Raw genomic sequence first — 15,178 nt, forward strand, 5'->3', positions numbered from 1 at the left:
TCATTACCCTGCTACGGGCCTGTTGACATAGATTTCATTGCTGAGTGATATTGCTTTGTACATGAGTACCACAACTTCTTTATCCATTTTTCACTTTTTGTGATATTGAACTTGTACGGTAAACGAGGTTCTTGTAAACAGAGGCGTCCCAAACTTTGGGGTGGCTGTGTCTTTTTGATTTTAATTTCCCTAAGCTATAGGACCATAAGTGGAAGTGCACTAGGCTCTGTTGCTTTGTTTTTTAGATGTTTCAGGAAACACCATACACTTCTCCGGAGTGGCTGTTGGCAATTTACATCCCGCCCATCAGCATAACAAGGCTCCCATTTCTCCATGTCCTGTCCTGCCTTTCTGGATTTTACACTTTTTTCAGATGGCCCTTTTGACCGGGGGGAAGTGAGACTTCATTGTAGTGCAGATTTCCTTTGCAAGCTTGCTTGGTTGGCCAAAAAGGGCGTATGCCTTTTTTCCTGAATATATTCAGGAAAAAACGCATACGCCCTTTTTGGACAAGTGCATCATTGTGGACGTTCTGCCTCTTTTCCTATGCTTTCAATGCAATTCCAGTCTACCTCCTGAAATCGGTTTCCTGCAATTCTGCCCCGCTTTCAAGTCCTCTTGGCAGCCTTAATTCAGTCTATTTTTGGATGATAGCTGTCATTTATAACTCTGCAGGTTTGTGAATTACAGTGCCCCTGAGCTCCTTTCTTCAACTCGCTTTCTTTTGAGCTGGCCGCAACACCGCAGGATGGCTTCAGGCCCTAATCTGGTTCCGGTACGGCACGCTGAGCCTTTGGTTATTTCCTCTTCCTGGTGGGAAATGAGAGTTAAATTTGCCCGTCCAGACACCTCCAGCTAGCCTCTCATTGGTTCTCGCTATTCCTGTTCATCTTCCGCAGAAATTGCAAACTGGGCCAAACAGGAGGTTAAAGGGACTGACTCTCCAAGTGGGGAGAGTGTTAGTAAAGCATCTGGAATGTTGCACCCGAGTACCAGGGGACGAAAACTGAGACATATTTGAACACGTCTCCAGATCACATGGTTGATCATACTCTGGGTTCCACATGCATGTTTTAGCTGAAGGAAGAATACCTTAAACCTGGAGAGTTGAGACCCGTGTAATGGGTACCATGCAATATGACTTCAAAGGGTCTTCATTTGCTCACCAAACCTCTCCAATCCTATCACTGCTGCGTTTATGCCCCTGTACACACGCTTGATTCTCCTTTGGAGACATAGCAATCCATAGGTTTTAAGATACTTACTAGTCAGGTACATTCTTAGGCATTTAATATGGGGTGTTGAGTCCATTTCGTTGAGCAAGGAGTAGCTCTCGTCTATTCCATATTTGGCTTAAGGAACTTTATCTGTGCTCATTTCAATCTCTGGTTTTATGCAGCACCCCAACTCACCTTTCCCCTTAAGCAAGCATAAGTTGGTTTTCTAAATTTGAGACCCTGTTCTGTTTTGGAATGCAGTTCCTGTGTAGCCAAGTTTACATTCCGTGTATTAGTGATATCTTATGATGTTTCTTTTTCTGTGTGACTTATTTCAGTTAGAATCATCGTACCTGAATCCACTCATTATGCTGCTACGGGCCTGATGACATAGATTTCATTGCTGAGTGATACTGCATTGTACGTAAGTACCACAAGTTCTTTATCCATTTTTCACTTTCTGTGATATTGAACTTGTACGGTAAACGAGGTTCTTGTAAACGGAGGTGTCCCAAACTTTGGGGTGGCTGTGTCTTTTGGATTTTAATTTCCCTAAGCTATAGGACCATAAGTGGAAGTGCCCTAGGCTCTGTTGCTTCGTTTTTTAGATGTTTCAGGAAACACCATACACTTCTCCCGAGTGGTTGTTGGCAATTTACATCCCGCCCATCAGCATAACAAGGCTCCCAGTTCTCCATGGCCTGTCCTGCCTTTCTGGATTTTACACTTTTTTCAGATGGCCCTTTTGACCGGGGGGAAGTGAGACTTCATTGTAGTGCAGATTTCCTTTGCAAGTTTGCTTGGTTGGCCAAAAAGGGCGTATGCGTTTTTTCCTGAATATATTCAGGAAAAAACGCATACGCACTTTTTGACCAAGTGCATCATTGTGGACGTTCTGCCTCTTTTCCTATGCTTTCAATGCAATTCCAGTCTACCTCTTGAAATCGGTTTCCTGCAATTCTGCCCCGCTTTCAAGTCCTCTTGGCAGCCTTACTTCAGTATATTTTTGGACGATAGCTGTCATTTATAACTCTGCAGGTTTGTGAATTACAGTGCCCCTGAGCTCCTTTCTTCAACTCGCTTTCTTGTGACCTGGCCGCAACACCGCAGGATGGCTTCAGGCCCTAATCTGGTTCCGGCCCGGCATGCTGAGCCTTTGGTTAATTCCTCTTCCTGGTGGGAAATGAGAGTTAAATTTGCCCGTCCAGACACCTCCAGCTAGCCTCTCATTGGTTCTCGCTATTCCTGTTCATCTTCCGCAGAAATTGCAAACTGGGCCAAACAGGAGGTTAAAGGGACTGACTCTCCAAGTGGGGAGAGTGTTAGTAAAGCGTCTGGAATGTTGCACCCGAGTACCAGGGGAGGAAAACTGAGACATATTTGAACACGTCTCCCGATCACATGGTTGATCATACTCTAGGTTCCACATGCATGTTTTAGCTGAAGGAAGAATACCTTAAACCTGGGTAGTTGAAACCCGTGGAATGGGTACCATGCAATATGACTTCAAAGGGTCTTCATTTGCTCACCGAACCTCTCCAATCCTATCACTGCTGCGTTTATGCCCCTGTACACATGCTTGATTCTCTTTCGGAGACATAGCAATCCATAGGTTTTAAGATACTTACTAGTCAGGTACATTCTTAGGCGTTTAATATGCGGTGTTGAGTCCATTTCGTTGAGCAAGGAGTAGCTCTTGTCTATTCCATATTTGACTTAAGGAACTTTATCTGTGCTCATTTCAATCTCTGGTTTTATGCAGCACCCCAACTCACCTTTACCCTTAAGCAAGCGTAAGTTGGTTTTCTAAATTTGAGACCCTGTTCTGTTCTGTAATTCAGTTCCTGTGTAGCCAAGTTTACATTCCGTGTATTACTGATATCTTATGATGTTTCTTTTTCTGTGTGACTTACTTCAATTAGAATCATCATACCTGAATCCACTCATTGTGCTGCTAAGGGCCTGATGACACAGATTTCATTGCTGAGTGATATTGCTTTGTAAGTAAATACCACAACTTCTTTATCCATTTTTCACTTTCTGCGATGTTGAACTTGTACTGTAAACGAGGTTCTTGTAAACAGAGCCATTCCAAACTTTGGGGTGGCTGTGTCTTTTGGATTTTAATTTCCCTAAATATAGGACCATAAGTGGAAGTGCCCTAGGTTCTGTTGCTTTGTTTTTCAGATGTTTCAGGAAACACCATACACTTCTCCCGAGTGGTTGTTGGCAATTTACATCCCGCCCATCAGCATAACAAGGCTCCCAGTTCTCCATGGCCTGTCCTGCCTTTCTGGATTTTACACTTTTTTCAGATGGCCCTTTTGACCGGGGGGAAGTGAGACTTCATTGTAGTGCAGATTTCCTTTGCAAGTTTGCTTGGTTGGCCAAAAAGGGCGTATGCGTTTTTTCCTGAATATATTCAGGAAAAAACGCATACGCACTTTTTGACCAAGTGCATCATTGTGGACGTTCTGCCTCTTTTCCTATGCTTTCAATGCAATTCCAGTCTACCTCTTGAAATCGGTTTCCTGCAATTCTGCCCCGCTTTCAAGTCCTCTTGGCAGCCTTACTTCAGTATATTTTTGGACGATAGCTGTCATTTATAACTCTGCAGGTTTGTGAATTACAGTGCCCCTGAGCTCCTTTCTTCAACTCGCTTTCTTGTGACCTGGCCGCAACACCGCAGGATGGCTTCAGGCCCTAATCTGGTTCCGGCCCGGCATGCTGAGCCTTTGGTTAATTCCTCTTCCTGGTGGGAAATGAGAGTTAAATTTGCCCGTCCAGACACCTCCAGCTAGCCTCTCATTGGTTCTCGCTATTCCTGTTCATCTTCCGCAGAAATTGCAAACTGGGCCAAACAGGAGGTTAAAGGGACTGACTCTCCAAGTGGGGAGAGTGTTAGTAAAGCGTCTGGAATGTTGCACCCGAGTACCAGGGGAGGAAAACTGAGACATATTTGAACACGTCTCCCGATCACATGGTTGATCATACTCTAGGTTCCACATGCATGTTTTAGCTGAAGGAAGAATAACTTAAACCTGGGTAGTTGAAACCCGTGGAATGGGTACCATGCAATATGACTTCAAAGGGTCTTCATTTGCTCACCGAACCTCTCCAATCCTATCACTGCTGCGTTTATGCCCCTGTACACATGCTTGATTCTCTTTCGGAGACATAGCAATCCATAGGTTTTACGATACTTACTAGTCAGGTACATTCTTAGGCGTTTAATATGCGGTGTTGAGTCCATTTCGTTGAGCAAGGAGTAGCTCTTGTCTATTCCATATTTGACTTAAGGAACTTTATCTGTGCTCATTTCAATCTCTGGTTTTATGCAGCACCCCAACTCACCTTTACCCTTAAGCAAGCATAAGTTGGTTTTCTAAATTTGAGACCCTGTTCTGTTCTGTAATTCAGTTCCTGTGTAGCCAAGTTTACATTCCGTGTATTACTGATATCTTATGATGTTTCTTTTTCTGTGTGACTTACTTCAATTAGAATCATCATACCTGAATCCACTCATTGTGCTGCTAAGGGCCTGATGACACAGATTTCATTGCTGAGTGATATTGCTTTGTAAGTAAATACCACAACTTCTTTATCCATTTTTCACTTTCTGCGATGTTGAACTTGTACTGTAAACGAGGTTCTTGTAAACAGAGCCGTTCCAAACTTTGGGGTGGCTGTGTCTTTTGGATTTTAATTTCCGTAAATATAGGACCATAAGTGGAAGTGCCCTAGGTTCTGTTGCTTTGTTTTTTAGATGTTTCAGGAAACACCATACACTTCTCCCGAGTGGTTGTTGGCATTTACATCCCGCCCATCAGCATAACAAGGCTCCCAGTTCTCCATGGCCTGTCCTGCCTTTCTGGATTTTACACTTTTTTCAAATGGCCCTTTTGACCAGGGGGAAGTGAGACTTCATTGTAGTGCAGATTTCCTTTGCAAGCTTGCTTGGTTGGCCAAAAAGGGCGTATGCGTTTTTTCCTGAATATATTCAGGAAAAAACGCATACGCCCTTTTTGGCCAAGTGCATCATTGTGGACGTTCTGCCTCTTTTCCTATGCTTTCAATGCAATTCCAGTCTACCTCCTGAAATCGGTTTCCTGCAATGCTGCCCCGCTTTCAAGTCCTCTTGGCAGCCTTACTTCAGTGTATTTTTGGACGATAGCTGTCATTTATAACTCTGCAGGTTTGTGAATTACAGTGCCCCTGAGCTCCTTTCTTCAACTCGCTTTCTTTTGAGCTGGCCGCAACACCGCAGGATGGCTTCAGGCCCTAATCTGGTTCCGGTACGGCACGCTGAGCCTTTGGTTATTTCCTCTTCCTGGTGGGAAATGAGAGTTAAATTTGCCCGTCCAGACACCTCCAGCTAGCCTCTCATTGGTTCTCGCTATTCCTGTTCATCTTCCGCAGAAATTGCAAACTGTGCCAAACAGGAGGTTAAAGGCGCTGACTCTCCAAGTGGGGAGAGTGTTAGTAAAGCGTCTGGAATGTTGCACCCGAGTACCAGGGGAGGAAAACTGAGACATATTTGAACACGTCTCCCGTTCACATGGTTGATCATACTTGGGTTCCACATGCATGTTTTAGCTGAAGGAAGAATACCTTAAACCTGGAGAGTTGAGACCCGTGTAATGGGTACCATGCAATATGACTTCAAAGGGTCTTCATTTGCTCACCGAACCTCTCCAATCCTATCACTGCTGCGTTTATGCCCCTGTACACATGCTTGATTCTCTTTCGGAGACATAGCAATCCATAGGTTTTACGATACTTACTAGTCAGGTACATTCTTAGGCGTTTAATATGGGGTGTTGAGTCCATTTCGTTGAGCAAGGAGTAGCTCTTGTCTATTCCATATTTGAATTAAGGAACTTTATCTGTGCTCATTTCAATCTCTGGTTTTATGCAGCACCCCAACTCACCTTTACCCTTAAGCAAGCATAAGTTGGTTTTCTAAATTTGAGACCCTGTTCTGTTCTGTAATTCAGTTCCTGTGTAGCCAAGTTTCCATTCCGTGTATTACTGATATCTTATGATGTTTCTTTTTCTGTGTGACTTATTTCAGTTAGAATCATCATACCTGAATCCACTCATTGTGCTGCTAAGGGCCTGATGACATAGATTTCATTGCTGAGTGATATTGCTTTGTAAGTGAATACCACAACTTCTTTATCCATTTTTCACTTTCTGCGATGTTGAACTTGTACTGTAAACGAGGTTCTTGTAAACAGAGCCGTTCCAAACTTTGGGGTGGCTGTGTCTTTTTGATTTTAATTTCCCTAAGCTATAGGACCATAAGTGGAAGTGCCCTAGGTTCTGTTGCTTTGTTTTTTAGATGTTTCAGGAAACACCATACACTTCTCCCGAGTGGTTGTTGGCAATTTACATCCCGCCCATCAGCATAACAAGGCTCCCAGTTCTCCATGGCCTGTCCTGCCTTTCTGGATTTTACACTTTTTTCAGATGGCCCTTTTGACCGGGGGGAAGTGAGACTTCATTGTAGTGCAGATTTCCTTTGCAAGCTTGCTTGGTTGGCCAAAAAGTGCGTATGCGTTTTTTCCTGAATATATTCAGGAAAAAACGCATACGCCCTTTTTGGCCAAGTGCATCATTGTGGACGTTCTGCCTCTTTTCCTATGCTTTCAATGCAATTCCAGTCTACCTCCTGAAATCGGTTTCCTGCAATTCTGCCCCGCTTTCAAGTCCTCTTGGCAGCCTTACTTCAGTCTATTTTTGGACGATAGCTGTCATTTATAACTCTGCAGGTTTGTGAATTACAGTGCCCCTGAGCTCCTTTCTTCAACTCGCTTTCTTTTGAGCTGGCCGCAACACCGCAGGATGGCTTCAGGCCCTAATCTGGTTCTGGTTCGACACGCTGAGCCTTTGGTTATTTCCTCTTCCTGTTGGGAAATGAGAGTTAAATTTGCCCGTCCAGACACCTCCAGCTAGCCTCTCATTGGTTCTCGCTATTCCTGTTCATCTTCCGCAGAAATTGCAAACTGTGCCAAACAGGAGGTTAAAGGCGCTGACTCTCCAAGTGGGGAGAGTGTTAGTAAAGCGTCTGGAATGTTGCACCCGAGTACCAGGGGAGGAAAACTGAGACATATTTGAACACGTCTCCCGATCACATGGTTGATCATACACTGGGTTCCACATGCATGTTTTAGCTGAAGGAAGAATACCTAAAACCTGGGTAGTTGAAACCCGTGGAATGGGTACCATGCAATATGACTTCAAAGGGTCTTCATTTGCTCACCGAACCTCTCCAATCCTATCACTGCTTCGTTTATGCCCCTGTACACATGCTTGATTCTCTTTCGGAGACATAGCAATCCATAGGTTTTAAGATACTTACTAGTCAGGTACATTCTTAGGAGTTTATATGCGGTGTTGAGTCCATTTCGTTGAGCAAGGAGTAGCTCTTGTCTATTCCATATTTGACTTAAGGAACTTTATCTGTGCTCATTTCAATCTCTGGTTTTATGCAGCACCCCAACTCACCTTTCCCCTTAAGCAAGCATAAGTTGGTTTTCTAAATTTGAGACCCTGTTCTGTTTTGGAATGCAGTTCCTGTGTAGCCAAGTTTTCATTCCGTGTATTAGTGATATCTTATGATGTTTCTTTTTCTGTGTGACTTATTTCAGTTAGAATCATCGTACCTGAATCTACTCATTATGCTGCTACGGGCCTGATGACATAGATTTCATTGCTGAGTGATACTGCATTGTACGTAAGTACCACAAGTTCTTTATCCATTTTTCACTTTCTGCGATGTTGAACTTGTACTGTAAATGAGGTTCTTGTAAACAGAGGCGTCCCAAACTTTGGGGTGGCTGTGTCTTTTTGATTTTAATTTCCCTAAGCTATAGGACCATAAGTGGCAGTGCCCTAGGCTCTGTTGCTTTGTTTTTTAGATGTTTCAGGAAACACCATACACTTCTCCCGAGTGTCTGTTGGCAATTTACATCCCGCCCATCAGCATAACAAGGCTCCCAGTTCTCCATGGCCTGTCCTGCCTTTCTGGATTTTACACTTTTTTCAGATTGCCCTTTTGACCGGGGGGAAGTGAGACTTCATTGTAGTGCAGATTTCCTTTGCAAGCTTGCTTGGTTGGCCAAAAAGGGCGTATGCGTTTTTACCTGAATATATTCAGGAAAAAACGCATACCCCCTTTTTGGCCAAGTGCATCATTGTGGACGTTCTGCCTCTTTTCCTATGCTTTCAATGCAATTCCAGTCTACCTCCTGAAATCGGTTTCCTGCAATTCTGCCCCGCTTTCAAGTCCTCTTGGCAGCCTTACTTCAGTCTATTTTTGGACGATAGCTGTCATTTATAACTCTGCAGGTTTGTGAATTACAGTGCCCCTGAGCTCCTTTCTTCAACTCGCTTTCTTGTGACCTGGCCGCAACACGGCAGGATGGCTTCAGGCCCTAATCTGGTTCCGGCACGGCACGCTGAGCCTTTGGTTAATTCCTCTTCCTGGTGGGAAATGAGAGTTAAATTTGCCCGTCCAGACACCTCCAGCTAGCCTCTCATTGGTTCTCGCTATTCCTGTTCATCTTCCGCAGAAATTGCAAACTGGGCCAAACAGGAGGTTAAAGGGACTGACTCTCCAAGTCGGGAGAGTGTTAGTAAAGGATCTGGAATGTTGCACCCGAGTACCAGGGGAGGAAAACTGAGACATATTTGAACACGTCTCCCGTTCACATGGTTGATCATACTCTGGGTTCCACATGCATGTTTTAGCTGAAGGAAGAATACCTTAAACCTGGAGAGTTGAGACCCGTGTAATGGGTACCATGCAATATGACTTCAAAGGGTCTTCATTTGCTCACCGAACCTCTCCAATCCTATCACTGCTGCGTTTATTCCCCTGTACACACGCTTGATTCTCTTTTGGAGACATAGCAATCCATAGGTTTTAAGATACTTACTAGTCAGGTACATTCTTAGGGGTTGAATATGGGGTTTTGAGTCCATTTCATTGAGCAAGGAGTAGCTCTTGTCTATTCCATATTTGGCTTAAGGAACTTTATCTGTGCTCATTTCAATCTCTGGTTTTATGCAGCACCCCAACTCACCTTTCCCCTTAAGCAAGCATAAGTTGGTTTTCTAAATTTGAGACCCTGTTCTGTTTTGGAATGCAGTTCCTGTGTAGCCAAGTTTTCATTCCGTGTATTAGTGATATCTTATGATGTTTCTTTTTCTGTGTGACTTATTTCAGTTAGAATCATCGTACCTGAATCCACTCATTATGCTGCTACGGGCCTGATGACATAGATTTCATTGCTGAGTGATACTGCATTGTACGTAAGTACCACAAGTTCTTTATCCATTTTTCACTTTCTGTGATTTTGAACTTGTACTGTAAACGAGGTTCTTGTAAACAGAGGCGTCCCAAACTTTGGGGTGGCTGTGTCTTTTTGATTTTAATTTCCCTAAGCTATAGGACCATAAGTGGCAGTGCCCTAGGTTCTGTTGCTTTGTTTTTTAGATGTTTCAGGAAACACCATACAGTTCTCCCGAGTGGTTGTTGGCAATTTACATCCCGCCCTTCAGCATAACAGGGTTCCCAGTTCTCCATGGCCTGTCCTGCCTTTCTGGATTTTACACTTTTTTCAGATGGCCCTTTTGACCGGGGGGAAGTGAGACTTCATTGTAGTGCAGATTTCCTTTGCAAGCTTGCTTGGTTGGCCAAAAAGGGCGTATGCGTTTTTTCCTGAATATATTCAGGAAAAAACGCATACGCCCTTTTTGGCCAAGTGCATCATTGTGGACGTTCTGCCTCTTTTCCTATGCTTTCAATGCAATTCCAGTCTACCTCCTGAAATCGGTTTCCTGCAATTCTGCCCCGCTTTCAAGTCCTCTTGGCAGCCTTACTTCAGTCTATTTTTGGACGATAGCTGTCATTTATAACTCTGCAGGTTTGTGAATTACAGTGCCCCTGAGCTCCTTTCTTCAACTCGCTTTCTTGTGACCTGGCCGCAACACGGCAGGATGGCTTCAGGCACTAATCTGGTTCCGGCACGGCACGCTGAGCCTTTGGTTAATTCCTCTTCCTGGTGGGAAATGAGAGTTAAATTTGCCCGTCCAGACACCTCCAGCTAGCCTCTCATTGGTTCTCGCTATTCCTGTTCATCTTCCGCAGAAATTGCAAACTGGGCCAAACAGGAGGTTAAAGGGACTGACTCTCCAAGTCGGGAGAGTGTTAGTAAAGCGTCTGGAATGTTGCACCCGAGTACCAGGGGAGGAAAACTGAGACATATTTGAACACGTCTCCCGTTCACATGGTTGATCATACTCTGGGTTCCACATGCATGTTTTAGCTGAAGGAAGAATACCTTAAACCTGGAGAGTTGAGACCCGTGGAATGGGTACCATGCAATATGACTTCAAAGGGTCTTCATTTGCTCACCGAACCTCTCCAATCCTATCACTGCTGCGTTTATTCCCCTGTACACACGCTTGATTCTCTTTTGGAGACATAGCAATCCATAGGTTTTAAGATACTTACTAGTCAGGTACATTCTTAGGGGTTTAATATGGGGTTTTGAGTCCATTTCCTTGAGCAAGGAGTAGCTCTTGTCTATTCCATATTTGGCTTAAGGAACTTTATCTGTGCTCATTTCAATCTCTGGTTTTATGTAGCACCCCAACTCACCTTTACCCTTAAGCAAGCATAAGTTGGTTTTCTAAATTTGAGACCCTGTTCTGTTTTGGAATGCAGTTCCTGTGTAGCCAAGTTTTCATTCCGTGTATTAGTGATATCTTATGATGTTTCTTTTTCTGTGTGACTTATTTCAGTTAGAATCATCGTAACTGAATCCACTCATTATGCTGCTACGGGCCTGATGACATAGATTTCATTGTTGAGTGATACTGCATTGTACGTAAGTACCACAATTTCTTTATCCATTTTTCACTTTCTGCAATGTTGAACTTGTACTGTAAATGAGGTTCTTGTAAACAGAGGCGTCCCAAACTTTGGGGTGGCTGTGTCTTTTTGATTTTAATTTCCCTAAGCTATAGGACCATAAGTGGCAGTGCCCTAGGCTCTGTTGCTTTGTTTTTTAGATGTTTCAGGAAACACCATACACTTCTCCCGAGTGTCTGTTGGCAATTTACATCCCGCCCATCAGCATAACAAGGCTCCCAGTTCTCCATGGCCTGTCCTGCCTTTCTGGATTTTACACTTTTTTCAGATTGCGCTTTTGACCGGGGGGAAGTGAGACTTCATTGTAGTGCAGATTTCCTTTGCAAGCTTGCTTGGTTGGCCAAAAAGGGCGTATGCGTTTTTACCTGAATATATTCAGGAAAAAACGCATACGCCCTTTTTGGCCAAGTGCATCATTGTGGACGTTCTGCCTCTTTTCCTATGCTTTCAATGCAATTCCAGTCTACCTCCTGAAATCGGTTTCCTGCAATTCTGCCCCGCTTTCAAGTCCTCTTGGCAGCCTTACTTCAGTCTATTTTTGGACGATAGCTGTCATTTATAACTCTGCAGGTTTGTGAATTACAGTGCCCCTGAGCTCCTTTCTTCAACTCGCTTTCTTGTGACCTGGCCGCAACACGGCAAGATGGCTTCAGGCCCTAATCTGGTTCCGGCACGGCACGCTGAGCCTTTGGTTAATTCCTCTTCCTGGTGGGAAATGAGAGTTAAATTTGCCCGTCCAGACACCTCCAGCTAGCCTCTCATTGGTTCTCGCTATTCCTGTTCATCTTCCGCAGAAATTGCAAACTGGGCCAAACAGGAGGTTAAAGGGACTGACTCTCCAAGTCGGGAGAGTGTTAGTAAAGCGTGTGGAATGTTGCACCCGAGTACCAGGGGAGGAAAACTGAGACATATTTGAACATGTCTCCCGTTCACATGGTTGATCATACTCTGGGTTCCACATGCATGTTTTAGCTGAAGGAAGAATACCTTAAACCTGGAGAGTTGAGACCCGTGTAATGGGTACCATGCAATATGACTTCAAAGGGTCTTCATTTGCTCACCGAACCTCTCCAATCCTATCACTGCTGCGTTTATTCCCCTGTACACACGCTTGATTCTCTTTTGGAGACATAGCAATCCATAGGTTTTAAGATACTTACTAGTCAGGTACATTCTTAGGGGTTTAATATGGGGTTTTGAGTCCATTTCCTTGAGCAAGGAGTAGCTCTTGTCTATTCCATATTTGGCTTAAGGAACTTTATCTGTGCTCATTTCAATCTCTGGTTTTATGCAGCACCCCAACTCACCTTTCCCCTTAAGCAAGCATAAGTTGGTTTTCTAAATTTGAGACCCTGTTCTGTTTTGGAATGCAGTTCCTGTGTAGCCAAGTTTTCATTCCGTGTATTAGTGATATCTTATGATGTTTCTTTTTCTGTGTGACTTATTTCAGTTAGAATCATCGTACCTGAATCCACTCATTATGCTGCTACGGGCCTGATGACATAGATTTCATTGCTGAGTGATACTGCATTGTACGTAAGTACCACAAGTTCTTTATCCATTTTTCACTTTCTGTGATGTTGAACTTGTACTGTAAACGAGGTTCTTGTAAACAAAGGCGTCCCAAACTTTGGGGTGGCTGTGTCTTTTTGATTTTAATTTCCCTAAGCTATAGGACCATAAGTGGAAGTGCCCTAGGCTCTGTTGCTTTGTTTTTTAGATGTTTCAGGAAACACCATACACTTCTCCCGAGTGTCTGTTGGCAATTTACATCCCGCCCATCAGCATAACAAGGCTCCCAGTTCTCCATGGCCTGTCCTGCCTTTCTGGATGTTACACTTTTTTCAGATTGCCTTTTTGACCGGGGGGAAGTGAGACTTCATTGTAGTGCAGATTTCCTTTGCAAGCTTGCTTGGTTGGCCAAAAAGGGCGTATGCGTTTTTACCTGAATATATTCAGGAAAAAACGCATACGCCCTTTTTGGCCAAGTGCATCATTGTGGACGTTCTGCCTCTTTTCCTATGCTTTCAATGCAATTCCAGTCTACCTCCTGAAATCGGTTTCCTGCAATTCTGCCCCGCTTTCAAGTCCTCTTGGCAGCCTTACTTCAGTCTATTTTTGGACGATAGCTGTCATTTATAACTCTGCAGGTTTGTGAATTACAGTGCCCCTGAGCTCCTTTCTTCAACTCGCTTTCTTGTGACCTGGCCGCAACACGGCAGGATGGCTTCAGGCCCTAATCTGGTTCCGGCACGGCACGCTGAGCCTTTGGTTAATTCCTCTTCCTGGTGGGAAATGAGAGTTAAATTTGCCCGTCCAGACACCTCCAGCTAGTCTCTCATTGGTTCTTGCTATTCCTGTTCATCTTCCGCAGAAATTGCAAACTGGGCCAAACAGGAGGTTAAAGGCGCTGACTCTCCAAGTGGGGAGAGTGTTAGTAAAGCGTCTGGAATGTTGCACCCGAGTACCAGGGGAGGAAAACTGAGACATATTTGAACACGTCTCCCGTTCACATGGTTGATCATACTTGGGTTCCACATGCATGTTTTAGCTGAAGGAAGAATACCTTAAACCTGGAGAGTTGAGACCCGTGTAATGGGTACCATGCAATATGACTTCAAAGGGTCTTCATTTTCTCACCGAACCTCTCGAATCCTATCACTGCTGCGTTTATGCCCCTGTACACATGCTTGATTCTCTTTCGGAGACATAGCAATCCATAGGTTTTACGATACTTACTAGTCAGGTACATTCTTAGGCGTTTAATATGCGGTGTTGAGTCCATTTCGTTGAGCAAGGAGTAGCTCTTGTCTATTCCATATTTGGCCTAAGGAACTTTATCTGTGCTCATTTCAATCTCTGGTTTTATGCAGCACCCCAACTCACCTTTACCCTTAAGCAAGAATAAGTTGGTTTTCTAAATTTGAGACCCTGTTCTGTTCTGTAATTCAGTTCCTGTGTAGCCAAGTTTCCATTCCGTGTATTACTGATATCTTATGATGTTTCTTTTTCTGTGTGACTTATTTCAGTTAGAATCATCATACCTGAATCAACTCATTGTGCTGCTAAGGGCCTGATGACATAGATTTCATTGCTGAGTGATATTGCTTTGTAAGTGAATACCACAACTTCTTTATCCATTTTTCACTTTCTGCGATGTTGAACTTGTACTGTAAACGAGGTTCTTGTTAAGAGAGGCGTGCCAAACATTGGGGTGGCTGTGTCTTTTTGATTTTAATTTCCCTAAGCTATAGGACCATAAGTGGCAGTGCCCTAGGCTCTGTTGCTTTGTTTTTTAGATGTTTCAGGAAACACCATACACTTCTCCAGAGTGTCTGTTGGCAATTTACATCCCGCCCATCAGCATAACAAGGCTCCCAGTTCTCAATGGCCTGTTGCCTTTCTGGATTTTACACTTTATTCAGATGGCCCTTTTGACCGGGGGGAAGTGAGACTTCATTGTAGTGCAGATTTCCTTTGCAAGCTTGCTTGGTTGGCCAAAAAGGGCGTATGCGTTTTTTCCTGAATATATTCAGGAAAAAACGTATACGCCCTTTTTGGCCAAGTGCATCATTGTGGACGTTCTGCCTCTTTTCCTATGCTTTCAATGCAATTCCAGTCTACCTCCTGAAATCGGTTTCCTGCAATTCTGCCCCGCTTTCAAGTCCTCTTGGCAGCCTTACTTCAGTCTATTTTTGGACGATAGCTGTCATTTATAACTCTGCAGGTTTGTGAATTACAGTGCCCCTGAGCTCCTTTCTTCAACTCGCTTTCTTGTGACCTGGCCGCAACACCGCAGGATGGCTTCAGGCCCTAATCTGGTTCCGGCCCGGCATGCTGAGCCTTTGGTTAATTCCTCTTCCTGGTGGGAAATGAGAGTTAAATTTGCCCGTTCAGACACCTCCAGCTAGCCTCTCATTGGTTCTCGCTATTCCTGTTCATCTTCCGCAGAAATTGCAAACTGTGCCAAACAGGAGGTTAAAGGGACTGACTCTACAAGTGGGGAGAGTGTTAGTAA

At 44.1% G+C, this 15,178-nt stretch overlaps 1 long non-coding RNA gene across 6 annotated transcripts in view; it reads left to right on the forward strand.

Moving 5' to 3' along the window:
* LOC307181088 overlaps positions 1 to 15,178 on the forward strand; it is a 430,747-nt gene that overhangs the window by 163,243 nt on the left and 252,326 nt on the right. For 4 of the 6 annotated variants that reach the window (XR_013825865.1, XR_013825868.1, XR_013825869.1 and 1 more), the window contains exon 3: positions 11,031 to 11,120. The exons of the other annotated variants lie outside the window; for them this stretch is intronic. This is a non-coding gene — a long non-coding RNA (uncharacterized lncRNA). The remainder of the gene's footprint in view (positions 1 to 11,030; positions 11,121 to 15,178) is intronic. 6 annotated transcript variants of the gene reach the window in all.

This window comes from Stenella coeruleoalba, assembly GCF_951394435.1.
Source record: "Stenella coeruleoalba genome assembly, contig: scaffold_109, whole genome shotgun sequence".
Taxonomy (NCBI): Eukaryota; Metazoa; Chordata; class Mammalia; order Artiodactyla; family Delphinidae; genus Stenella; species Stenella coeruleoalba.